Source organism: Anguilla rostrata, chromosome 5 (genome assembly GCF_018555375.3).
Source record: "Anguilla rostrata isolate EN2019 chromosome 5, ASM1855537v3, whole genome shotgun sequence".
Classification (NCBI taxonomy): Eukaryota; Metazoa; Chordata; class Actinopteri; order Anguilliformes; family Anguillidae; genus Anguilla; species Anguilla rostrata.
This window is the reverse complement of record NC_057937.1, coordinates 62,181,663-62,203,343: the sequence shown is the minus strand read 5'-3', so window position 1 is coordinate 62,203,343 and position 21,681 is coordinate 62,181,663. Positions and strand designations below refer to the sequence as shown.

The 21,681-nt window shown below is 48.6% G+C and overlaps 1 long non-coding RNA gene across 2 annotated transcripts; it reads left to right on the top strand.

Moving 5' to 3' along the window:
• Positions 1 to 9,123: 9,123 nt before the first annotated feature.
• LOC135255874 (uncharacterized) lies at positions 9,124 to 14,447 on the top strand. Of its 2 annotated transcripts, none has more exons than XR_010330304.1 (4): positions 9,124 to 9,311; positions 10,386 to 10,613; positions 12,931 to 13,053; positions 14,067 to 14,447. It is a non-coding gene; the product is annotated as an uncharacterized LOC135255874 (long non-coding RNA). The 2 variants fall into 2 exon arrangements; XR_010330303.1 differs by having other exon boundaries at positions 9,126 to 9,311; positions 12,931 to 12,982.
• The last annotated feature ends 7,234 nt before the right edge of the window (positions 14,448 to 21,681 follow it).

Genomic DNA, 21,681 nt, shown 5'->3' with positions numbered 1-21,681 from the left:
TTGGGGAAGGCCCTTTCCTGTTTCAGCATGACAATGCCCCTGTGCACAAAGCAAGGTCCATAAAGAAATGGTTTGCTGGGGAGTTTGGTCGGGAAGAACTTGACTGGCCTGCACAGAGCCCTGACCTCTGTCCCATCAAACTCCTTTTGGATGAATTGGAATACTGATTGCAAGCCAGGACTTAAGCCCAACATCAGTGCCCAACCTCACTAATGCTCTTGTGGCTGAATGGAAGTGAATTTCCACAGCCATGTTCCAAAATCTAGTGGAAAGCCTTCCCAGAAGAGTGGAGGTTGGAACAGCAGCAAAGGGGGGATCCAACTCCATGTTAATGCCCATGGTTTTGGAATGAGATGTTCAACACGCATATATGGGTGTGATGTTTAGGTGTCCACATACTTTTGGAAATGTAGGATATGTTGTATTCTGTATTTTCTGTAAATAACTTGCACTTAATGGCCAATTTCACAGGGAAATAAATAGAAGAAAGAATGGTATCTGACTTTTGCACAGTACTGCACACACACGCCTAGTGTAGTATAATGGGTAAGGAGCTGATCTTGTAACCCTTGAGCAAGGTACTTAACCTGCATTGCCTCAGTATATTTCTGGCTGTATAAATGGATGCGACGTATGGGAAAGGTTGTGCAAGGCGCTCTGGATAAGAGCATCTGCTAAATGCCTACAATCTAATGTAATGTAATGCAATACGCCACCGTTCCTGGAAAGATACGTCCTGATAGGTCACGTATAGAGACAACAAGCAACAGCACACTAAGTGCAATAACACATGCCATACATCCTGTTGCTGCTATGATACGATTCACAAGGTAATGCACAGGCGTCTTGGAACCCATAGCCAATGAACACCTATCACAGTCTAATTTATTACACACCAATAATAGCACTCTGGTATATGAAAGCAATTTCCTCCCCCGCCCCCCCCTGGGCATTCTGTCCTGGGGGGGGGGGGGTGACTTCAGGGCAATAAATCACATAATCCTATGATGCATATGTATGGGGAAGTTGCTTCATAGACAACTGGCCTTGTCTCACTGATCTGTGCCTTGTCTCTGAGGGAGCTTGAGTAGCAGGAATAACACAAGCTCCTGGTCCCTGATTTATCTCTGCACACACATACTTTACTTTGCTTATTGTGCTGCTGTTAGGCGGCAGTGTAGTATAATGGCCAAGGAGTTGGTCTTGTAACCTAAAGGTCACAGGTTTGAGTCCCTGCTAGGACACTGTCGTTGTACCCATGTGCTAGAGGTACTTAACCTGCATTGCTCCAGTATATATATCCAGCTGTGTAATTGGATACAATGTAAGTCGCTCTGGATAAGAGCGTCTGCTAAATGCCTGTGAACTAAACTAAAACCCAAATATGAGTGCGTTGTTGGAATGGAATTTGAAATCCTGAATTGAAGAAGGATGGGGTAAGGTACCAAAGCAAAGAGGTTTGGTTATTTAGTTTTATTACCCCCTAGAGATTGGAAAAAAAAAAAAAAAAAACCAGCAGGATTTTTCTGTGGTAGTTATTGCTGCACTGAGGAAATGATTGTGTTTCTGTCTGTAGACCTTCATCAAAGCACAGGCGCGTATCAGCGTAGATTTCAGATATGATGGGACACATTTCTGCTTTAAAAAATGCAAATTCTGCCATCTAAGGCGCTGACAAGCCAGCGCGGATCCTTTCGTTGAAAGCAAAGTGTTAGATAAACTCTACCAGAGTGCTTATGGTCACTATTGGCTCTCCCTGGGGAGCGGGGAATAATGGACAGAGAGGATGGTTTCTGAAGCTCAAACCCAGGGTGCTTTTTTATTCATCCCGCATGTCTGTTCATCTGTCTGGCACAAATCGGGCTGCGCGCTCCACATCCAGAACAAAGACTTCCTGCCTTAACTGTCTACTGGGAGGTCAGGTTAAATGCTCCTTGGCTGAAAGTTTGTAGATGAGTGGCTTAGTTTTATCGGAAAGTTCGTTCGGTGCCAATGACTGCTTTCGTTTTGCGTTATTATTTTCCCGTCTCTGTGAATCCCACCTCTTCAGTAACATTGGATGGACGAAAAACAAGATGAACGTTTATCTCAGTGCAAAATTGAAAAAAAAAAACCTCCCCGTCAATATTGCTTTTGCAAAGAACAGCAAAGCAATCTGCGTTACATATGAAGTATGCGCATACAAGTGCATATTTCACATCTGCGTTTTTGAAATGATGGCCATCCCATAGTTTTAATGAGAAGTTCAAGACCCATCACCTGTTAGTCTAAATGCTAGTCTGAATTAGAGGTGCAAAACCACAGTGACACAAACAACCCAACATGGCGCAGAGTTCAGGAGGAAACCAGAGAGGCCAGCAAACCGATGTTGCTTATGAAGTATATATGCCTGCAAAACACATTTTCTGAATGCATCTATTAATGACCACCGCCAACCCCCCCTTCCTGACCCCCCTGGCATGGGTAGAACTGGACAGGGGGTCATAGCAGGAAGGAGGGAGAAGGCTCTGGTCGGTTACACCCAAATGTCATCCTCGCCCCAAACTCGTCCCATGCTGTCCAGACCCCCGGGCCCCCCGCCCCCGCCCCGTGCCCTGGACGCCAGCCTGAATTTTTCAGAGGTCGTAAACGTGACTCTGTCTCCTTCGCGCTCCGCGAACTTTTTCTGTCCCGCTGACTTTTTCTATCTGAGAATGACAACATCAACACATGTCCCCCGCCACCACCACCACCACCCTCCTTTTCGCACTGGAGTGGTGGTTGGCACGAGCGGGGGGTATGGGGGGGCAGAGGATGGCGGGGGGGGGGGGGATGATGGTGTATTCAAGGAATTTACCGGACCTTTAGAAAGCAGTCAGCAGTCCAGCTCGCAGGTCACACTTACGAACAGCTGTGCCGTTTTATCTTTCTTTTTTTTTTTTCTCTCGCGTGCGTTTGTCACAGACAGCTAATCTCTCCCAGCCTCCGCCTGCCTTACTTCCCCGTGTTGTCAGTAAACACTCTCTGATTGGCTGTCCTGGCGGCTATTTTTAGCGCCGGAGGAGGCTGGCGATGTTCATTAAGGGGTCGTCTGATTGGTCCCTGGCCAGCGGGGCCGCTCGGCTACGCTCTGGCTGGGGCGCGGTGACATTTCACTGGAGAAACACGGCCTGTACAGTACACCCTGGCCCGCGAAGGGCCCGGGCACGCCAGGCTGCTTCACATCCACACACCTCGTTCGCCAGCTGATTACGGGCCCGGGTACGCCAGGCTGCTTCACATCCACACGCCCCGTTCGCCAGCTGATTACGGGCCCGGGCACGCCAGGCTGCTTCACATCCACACGCCCCGTTCGCCAGCTGATTACGGGCCCGGGCACGCCAGGCTGCTTCACATCCACACGCCCCGTTCGCCAGCTGATTAGGCCTCAGCGTAGCTGCTAGCGACTCCAGCAGGGGCGTGAAGCGCTTTTTATATTTGTGTCGTTGCTATGGTAATGTAGCCCAGAATTCCCATCGCTGACCTTGGCCCCACCGTCCCGCGATTCGGTGCAGAGTTAGCGGTAGTACCGCCATCGGGGGGGGGATCCAGTCGCCGGGGGGGTGACCGCGTCTCATTACCAGGGCGTGAAATTAAGACCCGCCACCAGCCGAACGATGGTAACATTTTAATTGTGGCTGGAAAGATTTTCTTCTCTAGCTGCCACTTTCACAGGTAGCCAGCCAGGTTGTGTTGGACTGTAAAAAGGTGTGAAAATGGCTCACGTGGGTTTTTAGGATCCACAAGCCACCATGGCCAGCAGGTGCAAAAGTTAATGTGTGTGTGTGTGTGCACATTTGCGTGCGCGCCTCTGTGTGCGCGTGCACGCGTGTGTCTGTGTGTGTGTCACTGTGGGTGTGTGTGTGTGCGCGTGCGTGTGTGTGTGCGTGTGTGTCTACGTGCGTGCATGCGCACGTGTGTCTGTGTGTGTGCACATGTTTGCGTACCTGCCTCTGGGTGTGTGTGTGCGGGTGTGTGTGCATGCGCAGAGATGCAGAACATGATTTGCCCTTCAGAACTGGGAGAAAAAGAAACTTTTTTAAGGGAAGCGATGAAGATACTGAAGATGAATGCCCCGCCCCCTGAACTGTGGAGTCTTCCCAGTGACTGTGCAGCTGTGAGAGGGCTTGTTTATGATTTTCTGAAGTCGTTCGCTGAGCACTGCTTTGAGTGTCTTCATAAAAATCCACAAATCGCAGGCTTGTCGCAGTGAGTAACCTCTACCCAAAGCATCGCTCAGCATGTCACTATGCCCAAGATGAAGAGGGACATTATTTTGTACTACTTGGCTCCTTTGCAGATACTGACCTATAAATGTAACAAATCGCATTTTGACAAATAAAAGAATTTGCGATGGCACTGTCTGTGAATAGGTTCTTCATATGAAAGGTATAAGTCCTTCATAAGGACTTCATAGCACCATCAAGCACTACATAGATGTTTATAAGTTCTTATGTCAATGACCACGCCATAGAGTTGGTGTCTCGTGGTGTAGTCTGTGGAACGCTGACTGCATACTCATTACGAGCTGCGAGTTTGAATCCGGCCGTGCGATGTTTTGTGGCACCTCTCTACCTCTCTCTCGCTCCTCCTTCGTCATGTCTCTCTAAACTGTCCTGAAAATAAAAAATATCTTTTTTAAAATAACCACAATCATATGCTTATTTTTGTTTTTGTAATAAACCTTCATGAATGTTTATGTACGTTATGTTCAACGTGCTTATGAATGGTTATGAAGTTGCTGTGGCATGCTTATGAATGGCTATGAAGTTGCTGTGGCATGCTTATGAATGGTTATGAAGTTGCTGTGGCATGCTTATGAATGGTTATGAAGTTGCTGTGGCATGCTTATGAATGGCTATGAAGTTGCTGTGGCATGCTTTGAGCTGAAGTGCTGTGGCATGTATGAATGGTTATGAAGTTGCTGTGGCATGCTTATGAATGGTTATGAAGTTGCTGTGGCATGCTTATGAATGGCTATGAAGTTGCTGTGGCATGCTTATGAATGGCTATGAAGTTGCTGTGGCATGCTTATGAATGGTTATGAAGTTGCTGTGGCATGCTTATGAATGGTTATGAAGTTGCTGTCGAATGCTTATGAAGGCTATGAAGTTGCTGTGGCATGCTTATGAATGGCTATGAAGTTGCTGTGCATGCTTATGAATGGTATGTGTGGCTGCTATAAATGGTTGAGTGCTGTGGCATGCTTAATGTATGAAGTGCGGGGATGTTTATGAAGGTAAGTGCTGTCGAATGCTAGAGGGGTGCGTATGCGGCCGTTCACAGTCACATGGTCAGTAGCTTGGATTGCTGAAGTGAGCTGCTGGGACTGAACACTTGACCTCAAGTCACTTTTTCAATCTTGCATGCATTAATTGACCATTATTCTCTGTGGAGGTTTTCAACTGTTATGTTCTCCTCCGGTTTTATTGGAGAGCTGTCTGAAGGAGGAGTGTGTGTGTGTGTGTGTGTGTGCATGCATGCGTGTGTGTGTGTGTGTGTGTGTGTGCGTACGAGCGTGCGTGCGTGCGTGTGTGCATGTGCGTGTGTTTGAAAATGGCTTTTCCCTGTGCTGCCTGTGGGATGGACTGTGTGTGTTCAGAGTGCATGATGGGATATCTCTCTCCAGCACCTCAGGTTGCCTGCATTGCCTGCCTCATATGTAGAAGATACAGAGCAGAGCACATTTGTGTGAGGGGGTGGGGTGGGGGGGGGGGTTATTATTTAATAAATTGATCTCATTTGTGCCACACGGTGACCATATGGCAGCGCAAATTCAGAAGTTTATTCGCAGGAGTGCTGTTTAGCGGGTTGGCTTCCCAGCAGCCTTTGCTTCATTTTTAACGTGTGGCGGTAATGAATGCACAGCAGGTGCAGTTCACCGGCTGTGGGGAGGTACGGGATACAGGGGGACCGGCATGGCACTAGCCACTTTCGGCTGAAATGTGGGAAATCCAGGCTGATACGCGACTGTGGCCAGCCCTGTTAGCATGACCGGGTTCAGCTGATGCTAATGGTCTTACACTGCATTAGCGGTGTCGCTGCACTCTTGAGCATTATGTTTCTACAAGTCAGATAAAAATAAGAAATAATACAGAACCGTAATTCTGAGATGCTTTTGGCAGTGGATGGCAATGATGGCAGTGCTATAATCTCCGTACCCCGCTCCAGAGCAGATCGGTGCTGCCTCGCCACGCCCCCCCCCCCTGTTTGAAGTGCGTTTGAGGCCACATCCCGGGAGGAAGTCGAAACTCCAGACTCAGACGCGGCTCTTCACGTGCACTCACATGCCCTCGTGCACTTGCTTGGCCCGGCAGAGAACCGCGGTTAAGCTCACCAGCACCGCCATACGTCCCTCAGAACTCCGCCTTCCGGAGAGGCCTGTCTTTGACTTTGAGTCACAGAGGCTGGCTGTCCTTTCTGCCCTTTGTGATGTCACAGAGGCTGGGCCTGTCCTTTCTGCCCTTTGTGATGTCACAGAGGCTGGGCCTGTCCTTTCTGGACCTTTGTGAGGTCACAGAGGCTGGGCCTGTCCTTTCTGCCCTTTGTGATGTCACAGAGGCTGGGCCTGTCCTTTCTGCCCTTTGTGATGTCACAGAGGCTGGGCCTGTCCTTTCTGCCCTTTGTGATGTCACAGTGGCTGGTCCGTCCTTTCTGCCCTTTGTGAGGTCACAGAGGCTGGGCCAATCCCAAGCCGCTTTTCAAGTCTTCCACAGCGAAATCACAGGAAAGTAACTTTTTTTTTTTTTGGAAACTGGAACGAGCGCTGCTGCTCCCCCACCCCCCGAAAGATGGGTTTCTGGCAGAGAACCCGGGCGCGTCGCTGTGCTCATGAATATTCAGCAGGCAGCGGGGCCCCGTGAGGTGCCGGCGTGCTGAATGACTGCCGGTAGGAGTGGCTCAACACGTGTCAGCAGGGATGAGCATCTGATCCAGACAAGGAGCAGGCTCACCGTTCGATGAATATTCATAATAATATCTGCCGCTGCTGAGCCTCTTCCTGTTCACTCGTGCAAATAATAACAGGGCCACGGCAGGGGAATGTTAAATACGTACAGTCCCGCGTACACGTGTCTGAGAGCGCTGAATCAACAGTGTGCAGAAATCCTCCCCTAATTATGGATTATTTAATATGTGTGTGGTTCAGTAATGTATCAGATCCTCATACATTTTTATTTTAAATTATGATGTTAAAAACCCCAATGGAAAGAAACCTGTGAGGATTGAATTTGTACAGGAATGGGCTGAAAGCACAGCTGCTGTGTGTGTGTGTGTGTGTGTGTCTGACTGTGTCGTACTGTCCATTGCGAATGATGATAAGCGTGTGCGTGCATGGAGTGAGCATGTTGTGGTGTGTATGTGCGTGGGTGTGTGGTGTAGCGCGTGTTTTTGTGTGTGTGTGTGTGCGCGTGTGTGTGTGTGGTGTGTGTGTGTGTGCGCGTGTGTGTGTGTGCGCGTGTGTGTGTGTGTGCGTGTGAAGTGCGGCGTCATGGACAGACGGTCAGCGGACGTGGCCTCGCCTCTCTCCCCAGCGAGGGCCGGACCGGCGGGCGAACGGGATGCCGTCCCTCCAGGGCCGCGGGACATCACATGCCCCCCCCCCCCCCCCATATCGCTGCAGCTAAGAATAGCGGCCTGTCGCGGGTGACACATTCCCCGCTGGGCTCTCGCTGAAAAGGGTACGCATGCCCCACCGTTCACATTCCGTACCTGCTCCCTCTCACACGCCACCCCACACACCACCACCACCACGCACGCACCACACACACACGTACACACACACGCACACACACACACGCACACACACACACACGCTGCTCCGGGGCTGGCCCCCGACCGGACGCCATGACATCATCCACGCGCCCCTCCGCCAGGGGCAGGGTTTATCTGAGTCCAGCGGGGGCCAAGGGTACTGTGTCACTGTACCGCGCCCTGTGTGAGTCGCCTTCACGATTTAACAGTTAGCGAGTAAATAAGTGCCCGAAACGTTAGCATGCTAAAGATGCTGAATTTGCATATCGTTTCGGGGAGTCGAGCAGCACGCACTCTTTCCCCTGGCGGCCGACAGTGAAAAGCGATTCACGTCCAGCGCTTTCTGCTTCACGAGGGGTTGGAGCACGGGGACCCGACGCGACGCGCACGCCTGCTACCGTTAGCGGCTACCGCTAGCGTCAGCGCCGTCAGGGTGGCGCGCTGCGGGTGATGTCATTCACATTGCTCTGTTTCCGAGAGGGAGATAAGTGCCCTCCACATTGGCCGAGTCATTTAAGGTTTTGCTGCAATTTTTTATTATGTTTTTCCCCCTCTCACCCACATGGAGAAAACTTTGATTCTCATTTCTGGGGGGCTGTCCAAACCCACCCCCCCCACCCCCCCACCCAAAAAAATAAAATAAATAAAATACATTTTTAAAAATTCTATCTTTTCACGGAGGCTGTGTCATTGAGTGCAGATTACTGCTGGCCGGTGAGGGAGAAGAGACCGTCACACTTTATTATCCAGACCGCTTAGAGCCGGGCTTTAGAGCGGGGAAGAACTGACCCAAAATCCCGCCCTCGATCTGAGGATAGCGACTTCACAGCTGAGTGGCGGGGGATTAGCCTGGCTGGCGGCCGCGGTTAGTGCTTCTGTGGGAATGTGGCTCTCTAGTGGCCGCTAACGGAACTGCAACAGCTCTCTGTTCCTCCCGGGATACGAAGTTATCAGGCAGTAGTTTGAAATCGCGGTTAGTTTCCTATTTTAAGGTTAAGTCGGTGATCAGGGAAGTCTGATATAATGGGGAAATTTAGACCGTGTCAGGGCGCAGTACTCCTGACCTGTCTATGGCACTTATGTATATTGCAGCTCAAAAAAAAACAAATTATTCATAAGCAAACTAAAAGGTTCAAATATAAAAAATAAATGAATTATAGAAATGTATAGGGGAAATTAGCACCGTTTTATAAATGATCTGTTTAGAAATTATGTTGTGCTTATGCATGTTTTATGTGGGTGTTCTGCATGATTTATGCAGCTGCATATTTCTATATTTGCAGGGTTTTTCCTGCGTAGGTCATTCCGGAGTGGCCGCCTCGATAATTTTCCGCGCCACACTGACAAAAAAGTGACCGGCGTCGGCAGTAATAAAGCCCGTTTCAAAAGCGTTCAAAAGCACGCGCCCGATTACTGACATTTGAACATGTAAGAGCAGAACTATTAATACACCTCTCAGTCAAGGCGATGACGACTGTGCTGCTGTAAGACACTGTGAAGCTTATGACATCTACGCCGCAGCAAGATGTCTTTGGTCGCCGGTTTGTATTTACAAACTTCTTCCTACCAAAACAAAAAGCAAGTCCTTATTGTGATGTGTGAGACGATTAGAATTCCGGCGATTTCCGGAATTTAGAATTTGGAGTGTATCCACTTACTGTGTGATGCTAAATACAAAAAACGTGTGTTTGTAAATCTGTGGATTGCCGCTTGCTCAATTAAACAACATAATACGGCTACAGCAGATGAAAATGTGTGTGTGTTATCAGTACTCTTTTTGAAAAAAAACATAATTTTCCGAAACTTTGTGAACATGATGAATTACTGTTTTATTTTTAGAATAAACTAAAAACTATTATAAAACAAAATATTCTAAATTCTTTACATACTGATGCTTATTTTATTTGATGGTGGGTTATTTGCAAATGTATGTTGTGATAGAAACAAATTTAGAAACGTCAGACGTACTTAATATAAAGAAGCACCTGCGAATAACTGTTCATGTTCTTTGGAAAATGTAACTATTCTGATTCATGGATGTAATGAATACACACATTTAAAGTTCTGGGAAACTCACATATAAGTGTGCTTATCTGTTGTTTTGCTTTGACGTAAGGTGCGGTCCATTTTCACTTCTGGAAATGAGCTGGCAGTCTTTGTCTAAATTAAATTCTTCAACCCCGTTGAGACTACCTTAGGGGTATTTCACAAAGCGGGATTAAGGATTTAGCTGGCTAACTTTCGTGAGTGTTCTGAAATAACTCTGGCCTTCGTCCAATCAGATTTCGTCCAACTGAAAATACTTCCAAAAGTTAGCCGGCTAACTCCTTTATCTCCCGTTGTGAAATATGCCTGGGGTTAAATGAAGGAAATGGCTTTATTATTGCACTACTGTACAGTACAAGGAGACAATGAGGGGAAACTGTTGGAATTACAGCCCAAGGGTATCAGTAATCCCAGAGTACATTCACTGCCCTTCTGTAATTGATACACAAGCAGCATTTGCAAGAACATTCCGTCCGTACTTTGCAGGCTTCCTTTGTAAACTTCAGTAACGGGACGACGATCGTGCATATCTCACCTCCCTGTTTTTTTCGCCTGTACCGCATCCCCAGCTTCCTCCCCCCGATGCTGTGATGGAGTGGTGCTGAGGTGGTCATCATGACATCAGAATGACACCGCGACCGATGGCGTTGGTTTTAGGGAGGGTGAGGGGAAACCATGCAAGGTGGTGTCACACTGCTGTTACGGTGTTTGAGGAGAGTCCCGTCGTTAGGGTGTGTACCCGCACCCACCCGTTCAGTTCTGACTGTCCCAACGGTGCTGTGAAGACCAGCTCACAGGTGTGTGAACACACGATCTGCTCAATGTGGAGGATTGTTAAATGGTAAATGGACTGCATTTATATAGCACTTTTATCCAAAGCGCTTTACAATTGATGCCTCTCATTCGCCAGAGCAGTTAGGGATTAGGTGTCTTGTCAACGACACTTTGACACGCCCAGGCCAGGGTTTGAACTGGCAACTCTCCGACTGCCAGACAATCGGTCTTACCTCCTGAGCTATGTCGCCCCAATACATACATACATACATACATACATACGCAGCATCAGTGTGTGGGATAGCCTGCCAGGTCACGTAGTGGAGGTAGAAACTCTGGGGATTTTCAAAACCAGGCCTGATATGCTGTTAGATACTGTGTAGCCTGCAGGTAATCAGAGCACTAATTTAGTCAGTGCTCGTTGTCGGGCACTGTTGGGCTGCATGGCCTGTTCTCAGCGTTGCTATGTCATGCTATGTAATAGCTGTGTCGATCAGTACACACTTAACGATGATGACTTGATCGACTGCAGAAGAATGCAAACCTGTTGGGTGGATCAGACTTGGTGTAGGGCAGACAGTCAGCCTGACACATGATGCCTGAACACGGAGGGGCACTGGAACTGTTGGATTACAGGGTCATGTAAGGTTTTGAGCCGTTTTATTAGCTGCTGAGTTATGAAGCTGTGACAGTAGAGAGAGCTGGGGGGGGGGGGGTCCCGTGGACGTGCAGGGTCTCTGTGTGCCTCAGCTGCTGTTCAAACACGCGCTCCGTGTTCTGCACTGACAGGATAGCGGCGTGCTACCACAAGCATGTCCGCCGGTCTGTGATGCAGCACTGACAGTGGGATAGCGGCGTGCTACCACAAGCATGTCCGCCGGTCTGTGATGCAGCACTGACAGTGGGATAGCGGCGTGCTACCACAAGCATGTCCGCCGGTCTGTGATGCAGCACTGACAGTGGGATAGCACCGTGCTAACACAAGCATGTCCGCTGGTCTGTGATGCAGCACTGACAGTGGGATAGCGGCGTGCTAACTCAAGCATGTCCGCTGGTCTGTGATGCAGCACTGACGGTGGGATAGCGCCATGCTAACACAAGCATGTCCGCTGGTCTGTGATGCAGCACTGACAGTGGGATAGCGGCGTGCTAACACAAGCATGTCCGCTGGTCTGTGATGCAGCACTGACAGTGGGATAGCGCTGTGCTAACACAAGCATGTCCGCTGGTCTGTGATGCAGCACTGACAGTGGTATAGCGGCGTGCTAACACAAGCATGTCCGCTGGTCTGTGATGCAGCACTGACAGTGGGATAGCGCCGTGCTAACACAAGCATGTCCGCCGGTCTGTGATGCAGCACTGACGGTGGGATAGCGCCGTGCTAACACAAGCATGTCCGCTGGTCTGTGATGCAGCACTGACGGTGGGATAGCGCCGTGCTAACACAAGCATGTCCGCCGGTCTGTGATGCAGCACTGACGGTGGGATAGCGCCGTGCTAACACAAGCATGTCCGCTGGTCTGTGATGCAGCACTGACAGGATAGCGGCGTGCTAACACAAGCATGTCCGCCGGTCTGTGATGCAGCACTGACAGTGGTATAGCGGCGTGCTAACTCAAGCATGTCCGCTGGTCTGTGATGCAGGACTGACAGTGGTATAGCGGCGTGCTAACACAAGCATGTCCACTGGTCTGTGATGCAGCACTGACGGTGGGATAGCGTCGTGCTAACACAAGCATGTCCGCTGGTCTGTGATGCAGCACTGACAGTAAAGGATGCGTCGTGGCTAACACAGCATGTCCGTGTCTTGATCCACTGTACGTGGATGCGCGTGCTACCAAGCATGTCCGCTGCTGGATGCACACTGACAGTGGTCTAGCGCTCTAACACAAGCCTGCCCGCTGTCTGTGATGTCACGCACTGACGGGTCGCTCTGTGCTACACAGCATGTCCGCGGTCTGTGATGCAGCACTGCGTGGATACGGCTCCATGCTAACACAAGCATGTCCGCTGGTCTGTGATGCAGCACTGACAGTGGGATTGCACCGTGCTAACACAAGCATGTCCGCTGGTCTGTGATGCAGCACTGACAGTGGGATAGCGTCGTGCTAACACAAGCATGTCCGCTGTTCTGTGGTGTATGCCAAATGCCTGTAATGTATGGTGATCGTTAAAGGAGCCGTCTGCTGGCTCTCCATCGCACTGCGCTGTGTTTGCTCTCCGCTTCGTCTGCAGGGTCGTACCGACGTACGCTGCCGCTGCACACTGAAACATGGCTTCTGCTGCAGTGCTGAGAATCATATTAATCCTGCCGCCGTTTTCTGTGTGATGTCCCATCAGGCACCGGGACGAGTCCGGCTCCTGTGAGCTCAGCGCTACCTGGCTTCTGCAGGTGAGTGAAGAGTTCCCTGGTGAAACGGCCCAGCTGCACAGCGTGCCAGATTCCTGGAGCAGGAGTCCCAGGTGGGGTCCTGACACAGGTTGGGGAGTTCTGCAGCAGGAGTCCCAGGTGGGGTCCTGACACAGGTTGGGGAGTTCTGGAGCAGGAGTCCCAGGTGGGGTCCTGACACAGGTTGGGGAGTTCTGGAGCAGGAGCCCCAGGTGGGGTCCTGACACAGGTTGGGGCACCTCTGCCTGCCCCCATCGAGCAGATTCCAGGCCCTCAGTCACCTGCCCAGGCCACTTCCTCTTCCCCCCCGACCCACCTTAGAGTCAAATAAAATGAAATAGGGCATGCTGGTAATAATATATAGTTAAAAATACAATAAACCTGTTTGTTGCCTCACCTTTAATGTTCCAAATCCTGGGCCAGAATCAGTATTTGATATTCTGCCTACTCCCCCCGACTTTAAAATGAGAAATATGTTTTTCAGTTTTTTTTTTTTGCATGCGAACATCAGCTGTTAGTTTTACTAACTGAACATGATTCTGCAGTGAACCCGCATAACAACGTGCGATTCTTTCGAAGAAAGTGGATTAAGCGCTGACCTAAAACTGAGTAATAACTCACGGGTCTGATCGGCGTCGCAGGACTCCGTCTGTGGTCCTGCGGGGCTGTCGGGCTGCCGTCAGCTTTATTGGACACGTTTAGTGACACCGAGCTTCTTTTAATCAGAGATTAAACTGGATGTAAAAGGTTTCTCATCTTTTCAGAAGTGTTGGTGATCCTCTGAATCTCACACAGCTGTCCTGATCTCACCCTGATTACCCAAATAAGCGCTACACTCGATCGGATCAGATTTAGGCTGTTGGTCTGTCCTCAAATGGTGTAAGCGATCTTTGTCCTGTTGCCTGTGTGTGAGATGTAAATCTAATCTAAGCCCTGTTGCATTTTCAAAAGAAACTTATTTTAAAAAATGAACAAGCGTTTTTTTTCTCCCCCATGATCTGTATTCATGTCATCCTGGTTCTATTGATCTTATTCCCAGCGTTGATACTGCCTGGTAACACTTTAAATCTGCTTTTTCTCTTTTCAGTTACAAATGAACACTGTTCAGTTAAAACGTGTGGAGTGAAGCAGGGAGACGACTGAACTCTACTGATCTCTTCCATCAAAGAAACGCCGCCTTTTCCAAAGCAAGACGCACAAGACGTGAGATTCTCCAGCTGATTGGGCCCCTTTTAGATACCTGCACTACAGACGCACTGCACTTCCCTTGTTCGGAAATCTAAGAGAATTACCAACAGCCTCTTCTAGAAAAAAACTTTTTAAAACCCTGAAAAATTCTGCAAAACAATTAAATCTTTATTATTCACTGACATCCTCACTTCTGTCCCCCAACAAATTATATTACATTATTTCAGCCTATTACACATATGGGTAACATTAAATCTTTTAAATAAACTTTTTATGCCCACCAGTAATCTTTTTAATGGTTTAAATAAAGTAGCTTCAAGCACTGCTAGGTCTGTCTCTGCACTGCCACCTGTTTACATGGGTCCTTTCAGTTTAATTGCATTTTGGCTGCTGATATGTGTTTAAATATTTAAGAGATGTTTACCTGAGGACACCTGTGGTTTCTGCTGTTTTGGGCCCATGTCTCCTTCAGCTTGCTGCAGATCAGACTGCCAGACCTGTCACTCATACGTGTCATTTGTCTTTGTTGTCAAACTCTCTCCCCACTGATTGGAAATCAGCTTTGTGTGCTTCCTCTTTTCAGGAGTTGGGCACTGTTCTGGACCCAGTAACTGCCGTCCCATTTCAAAGCTATCAAGACGTAGCAGTGCTGAACTCAAACAAGGCCTGGTAGCCTTTAATTCTGTTCAGGCTGCTCTTAGTGAGCTACACCTGGTCCGTAATGCTTCAGAAGCTACAGGCGTGTTTAAGTATGGTTTAAGTCCCATACTCCAACAGTAGAGGAGATGCAGACTGTCACATGAGAAGGTAAATGCACTGAACAAATGTCATCTCAGAAATGTCCAGGTGTGCAGCCTTGTTCGTGATTTGTGTAAAGTGGAGGTGAGGGTTTCCACCATTCATCTTGCTTCAATCAGCTAAGTAGTGGTATACACTGATGCTGGTTCACTCCATTGTTTTTAACCCTGGAACATTCTCACTGTGTTTGCATTTACTGTTGGGTTTCCTTGCGTGTGTGTGTGTGTGTGTGTGTGTGTCTCAGCTGCCACTTTAGTTCTGCATTAACGTGTCTTTCAAAGAGTGACCTTGACCACTGATTTCAGCACTTAGGCTAGCTTGCAGGGAGTCCAGATCTCCTTATTAAGCTCAGGGTTGGTGAGAATGGTAAATCGTTTTTTTTGAAAAATATAATTGCTTGTTTGTATTTCAAATATAATATGCGTTGCATGCCCCTTGTGTAATTTGTACTTTAGTGCCCCCATCAGAGCAACCTACGCCTCCACCATTTTTATTGCAATTTATAGATACATTTATTTGGGAGGTGAGATAATCTTTTGTTACAGTGTGTATTTCTGTCCTTGGCTAAATTGAATCTGTGATGTCACAGTCAGTCCCAGACAAAGGCTCTCAAATGGAAGCCCAAAGGCAATGGTTTCCAGCTGGTGACATCACAATAGTTGTGAATTCTTTTTGATAATTCAGTAAGGATTCTACACTATTGTGATGTCACTGATTGGAAGCCATTGCCTCTGTCCTCATTTGCTTGGGTCTGTTTTATGGCTACTGTTATATGACGCAAATGCCCTTGTGGAAAAAATATGGCCCTGTGTTGGCCTGGCGACCGGGTGTTTCTTGGGATATGCCAAGACGATTGAAACTTTTAACGAGCACCCTCTGCACCTCTGCTGGGCGAGCGCTTGCTGCCAAGCCGTTGCAGCCTGGGACACGGTGTCCGAGACAGAGTCTCTCCCAGTTTACAGCCCTGCCCCACTGTTCTGTGGACAGCTATCAATTACAGTGCGAGGATTCACATTAAAAGTAGACCCCGCTGTGGCTGCCAAAGCTATGGACTTGGCTCCCTCTGCTCAAAGTCACTGCGGACCTGGGTTATGAACAGGCCTCTGGCAAAGGGCAGAATTCTCAAGTGTATCTGTGAATATTGGCCATGACTTTTAATAGGACTGCAGCAGATTGGCTGACACCCCCCCCCCCCCCCCCCAAGCTTCCATTAGGCCCCACAGTGTATGAGCCCTTCTCTCAACATCGCAGGCCATGGGCCAACCATGCTGAGTATCACCAAAACAGCAGGGGCAATATGCTGCAATGCCACTGGCACAGAGGTATAGATCAGACCCAAAAGTTAGACCCCCTTATTAGATACGATATGATTATGCTGCTTGTTTATTATTAGGTGGGTCTTAACGGTGTGATGAGTGCTCTATTCATAACTACATAACAGCCAAACAACAAACAAACAACGGCTGTAGCATGGTATGCAGCATCTTGTTTTGGCCAGTCGGGACATCAGATAACCATGACCTATCATGCTAAACAATATATAACTTTTTCTTTTCTTTTTTTTGTCTTGTCTAGCTGCCAGTACAGAAAGGAGAATGACCTACTATGGCCAGGATTGCATGTGAGAGATAACACTCATAACACCCCCCCCCCCCCCATCTTTCCAACCTATTCAGGTGTCTAGTGGTTTTCCCATTATGTGCACACCTAACAGGATTTAGGATTTTATTAGGATCCCCATTAGCTAATGCAGAACATCAGATAGTCTTCCTGGGGTCCACACAAAAACATCACAACAGATAAGACACTTACAGACAAAACAACCGCATGAAATAAAAATCAAAAAAGTATAACTAACAATATTCTTTCTCGCAAACAAATTACTATACATATTCTTATTCATATACACTTATATATATTAATATACACTGAATTCATAAACACTGAATATACATACAAAGTGAAACCTTACGACATATACATATTGATATTCCTATACATTAAAAAAGTGTACAAAATGTGGTTACAGGCGTAGGGTCATTAGGTGTTTCTTCACTTGTTTTTTAAAGCTTGCTCTATTGTGTGCTTTAGCAATCTGAGCTGGAAGCGAGTTCCACGCAACCGTGGCTCGATACAGTACTGTGCGATGCTTTGATCGTGTTCTAGGAGCCTGAGTTTGCACAGATTTGAGGCATAGCGCTTGGTTATGGTCACTTTAATGCTTCTCGAAAGCTCCTGTCCTCCTGGAAACTGCGTGTCATATGAAACCAACACCGTTGTGTGAGTCCAGCCAAGCCAGCCCTACATAAGTGCCCTTTCTGCTTCTAACAGGGACACCATCGCCGGAGATCCCCGGCCTGTGAGCCTGTGTGAACTTATCGCATTGTACAGTCGCTATTCTCATACTGGCACATTAACGAGCGAGACGATATCTGGAAGGGGACAGTCCTGGCGATCGCAAGGTTAGAGGGACCCGGTGGTCACATGACCGGGGGGGGCGTGGTCTGGCGGTAACCCTGCCCTTGGATGGGGCAGCAGCTGCATTTTGGGGTGGACCAGGAACTCGTGCGGGGCCACGTCTCGTGCCTAAAAATCCCACAGTTCATTGTGTCAGCTCCTGCCCTGTACACAACACGGCTTCAGATTACACACTCAGTAAAATTAAAATAAAATCAGAGCGTTTTACAGATTTAACAGAAGTAGGTGTGGTTGGCAGTGAAGTATAGTATAATAGTGTAGTGTAGTGTAGTGTAGTGTAGTGTAGTATAGTGTAGTATAGTATAGTATAGTATAATATTGTATAGTGTAGTGTAGTATAGTGTAGTGTAGTGTAGTGTAGTGTAGTGTAGTGTAGTGTAGTGTGGTATGGTATGGTATGGTATGGTATGGTATGGTATAGTGCATGGCGTAACTCTGAGGTTGAAGGCTTTATTCCCATGGAGGACACTGCTGTTGTACTCTTGAGCGTGACATCTTGCCTATAACCAGCTGTATACATGTCTTGCAGTGTTTGCTATAAATATAGTTGAAAGCATATTGCACTTTGGTCAAGCAATTATGCGAAATATGTTAAAACCCTTTAGACATTATTAAACCTCCTGCTGGTTGCTGGAAGTTTAAAAGGAGCATCTATTTACCTGTATTCCTTGACTTTGAGGCCAGTAACATATTTTGTTAATGATCTGCCTGTGTGTTTTCTCCAGTATCTGGAGAGTTGAGGTGCTTAAAATATGTGTGTGACTCAGGTGTGGAAATCCGTAGGTGCAATCCGAAATGTGGTTATAGGATCCTCAGCTTCACCACTGATGGATAGGGAGGCCACAGCGACTCACACAGCTGACATCCTTTTACATACAATCCATCTACACAGCTGGCTAGCCACGTTAGCCCTTGTTGGAAGACAGGGTGTAATTGCCCTGTACTGTTGCCCTGATCAACAGTACAGTGCCAGGGCATCCAGACTTTAACCTGAGAGGCACAAACCCAGCTGCCTGACTGCTGTGGTTCTCTGCACACCCCGATGTCCCAGCTCCCCTTTAACCTTTCTCTCTCTCTTTCTTTTTCTGTCTTTCTGTCTCACTGTCTCTCTCTCCTGACTCTACTCTCTCTCCCTCTTTCTGTCTTTGTTTTTCTCTTTCTATCTCTCTCTCTCTCTATTTTTCTCTCTTTCTCTATTTTTGTCTCTGTCTCCCTCTCTCTCTCTCGAGTCTCTCTACTCTCTTACTTTCCCTTTATCCTCACTCTCTCTTTCTCTCATGCAAAAAGATGCAATCCATCTCCCTCCTGTATGTGGTGAAAAAAGGTAAATTAATCTCTGAGATTTAAGAATCTCCTGCCAGTGGGCAGCAGCTGTATTTATTCAAGTGGAGAGTCTGAAAAGCAGTACCCCCTGACCCCAGAGCCCCCCCACCCCCCCCCCCAGAACCACCCCACCAGGAGAATTCATCATGTTTAATCCATTTGGAGGCAGTCAAAGCTTTGAGAAACAGAAGGGTCACAAAGTGTGTGCAAGCGTGAGTGTGTGTGTCTGAGTGTGATTGTGTGTGTGTGTGTGTGTGTGTGCGTGTGCGTGTGTGCGCCTGTGCGCCTGTGTGTGTGTGTGTGCAGGTGGACGTGCGTTCATGCATGCAGTGCGCGTGTATGTGCACGTGTGGACGGTAGGGCAGGCTGGTGTATGTGCACGTGGGGGCACCTGTAGGTCAGTCTCAGGCACCTGTAAGTCAGTCCCACACACCTGTAGGTCAGTCCCACACACCTGTAGGTCAGTCCCACACACCTGTAGGTCAGTCCCACGCACCTGTAGGTCAGTCCCACGCACCTGTAGATCAGTCCCACGCACCTGTAGGTCAGTCCCACACACCTGTAGGTCAGTCCCACACACCTGTAGGTCAGTCTCAGGCACCTGTAGGTCAGTCCCACACACCTGTAGGTCAGTCCCACGCACCTGTAGATCAGTCCCACGCACCTGTAGGTCAGTCTCAGGCACCTGTAGGTCAGTCCCACGCACCTGTAGATCAGTCCCACACACCTGTAGATCAGTCCACACACCTGTAGGTCAGACTCAGGCACCTGTAGGTCAGTCCCACGCACCTGTAGATCAGTCCCACGCACCTGTAGATCAGTCTCAGGCACCTGTAGATCAGTCCCACACACCTGTAGATCAGTCTCAGGCACCTGTAGGTCAGTCCCACGCACCTGTAGATCAGTCTCACGCACCTGTAGGTCAGTCTCAGGCACCTGTAGATCAGTCCCACGCACCTGTAGGTCAGTCTCAGGCACCTGTAGGTCAGTCCCACGCACCTGTAGATCAGTCCCACGCACCTGTAGGTCAGTCCCACACCTGTAGGTCAGTCCCACACACCTGTAGTCAGTCTCAGGCACCTGTAGGTCAGTCCCCTGCATGCTGACAGTCTCACCATAGAGCCGCAGTTGATTCACCATTCACCTGCATTCCACTGGAACCTCTGCAGTGATTTCACTGTCTTACGCTGACTTCACTCTTGCCTGCAGTGTGATTCACTCATTCACCTGATTCACTGGCCTGTGGTGTGATTCACTCGTTCACCTGATTCGTTGGCCTGCAGTGTGATTCACTCATTCACCTGATTCGTTGGCCTGCAGTGTGATTCACTCATTCACCTGATTCACTGGCCTGCGGTGTGATTCACTCATTCACCTGATTCACTGGCCAGCGGTGTGATTCACTCATTCACCTGATTCACTGGCCTGTGTTGTGATTCACTCATTCACCTGTGGTGTGCTCCACATTGTTCACCTGCCTCCCATCTCAACCTCCTTCTGTTTCAGAGAAGTAAAAATGAACTTCAGGATCCAAGTAGGTATTCGTGTTAAGTGTAATCGGTAAGGCAGGAAGGTTAGTTATTTATTTTGGAGAGCAGCACCCCTGGGGGGGGGGGGGGGGGCGGTGCTGTTCTTTCTGAGGCCCTTAACACATTTCTAATGCAAACGCCGTTCTACTCACTCACAGGATCAGGCTGATAAAAGGACTGAAAGCAGGAAGGAAAAAAAAAAAGCAATTTTGAGACGGCGGCGAACTCTGATCTGCTGCTTATTCCCACAGCCCGCGTGTGACCGGGATTGGATTAGGGATAAGCGGCTCGGCGGGTTGCTGGGGGGGCGGGGGGGGCAGGGGGGGGGCGTAATGAACTTAGCGGCAGAGTCGGTGGTTCGCCGTTCGGCTCGGACGAGACGGATGCAGAGTGTCGTCCCGCCATCTCTGTCCTCCTCTTAACGGGGGGGCGGGGGGGATAACGGCTTGGGAATATTTTCATCGTTTTCAAATTCATAAACCAGCCCGAAGCCTTATTGAGGCGTTAAGAGAAAGTGTGCGAACAGCGGCGCTGAAAAAGTTCGGTGAGGCATCTCGGACTGAACATGGTGCGTAACACCTTTCAGAACGCCCACATAACACCAGTCATAACCAGCGCGAGGATCTCGGATCTTCTTCTGTCGTTCCTTCCAGAGCTTAAAAACCGGGGCTGTTTTGGTTGAGCGCCATCTGCTGGTGGGAGGGAGGGAGGTTGGGTGGAGCTGCTCGGTCAGCTCTATAAACTCATTGCTGAGCCATTCCCAGGGGTGTGCCTTATCATGATGAAAAAAAAAAAGAAAAATGATTGTGTGACAAACGATGCTAAAGCACAGATTAGCTGCAGTGTCAAGGCGCTTGCAGCGTGCATGCGTGGGGTGGAACAGCTCTGCTGTGGACACCTGAACTCCGTCAGAGTAAAGCGCCTGTTCCTGTGTGCTGGGGACCAGGGGACACTGCAGGGGCTAATGCCTAATGCCTGGGTGGTATTGGACACGACTGAGAATAAGAAAAGAACTGAGGACACGTCCAGAGTGTTCGTATTAATAAGATCGGCTACTTTGGGGGGGGGAAAAACCTTTAATTACACCCCTGTCTTCCAGTAATTTGCATATGAGAGTAATCGGTAAATAGCAAAGGTAATTATCTGCCAAGACAGTGGATCTGTACCTGTAAGCACTCCGTCAAAATCCCAGCTTAGATTTTTATCATTTATAATGGAGACAGTTAATTACTGGCTACTTTGTTGAATTAATTTACATTGTTTAAATTGGTTCTCCCGACTTGTCTCGAATATTTTTGTGAGGGCTTGTCAAATCGTAGCTAAGTTAAGTCTGGTCAGTGGCGAATGTGCTCCTGCCGCCAAAAAAAGTGCGAGCAGGTTCGTCCC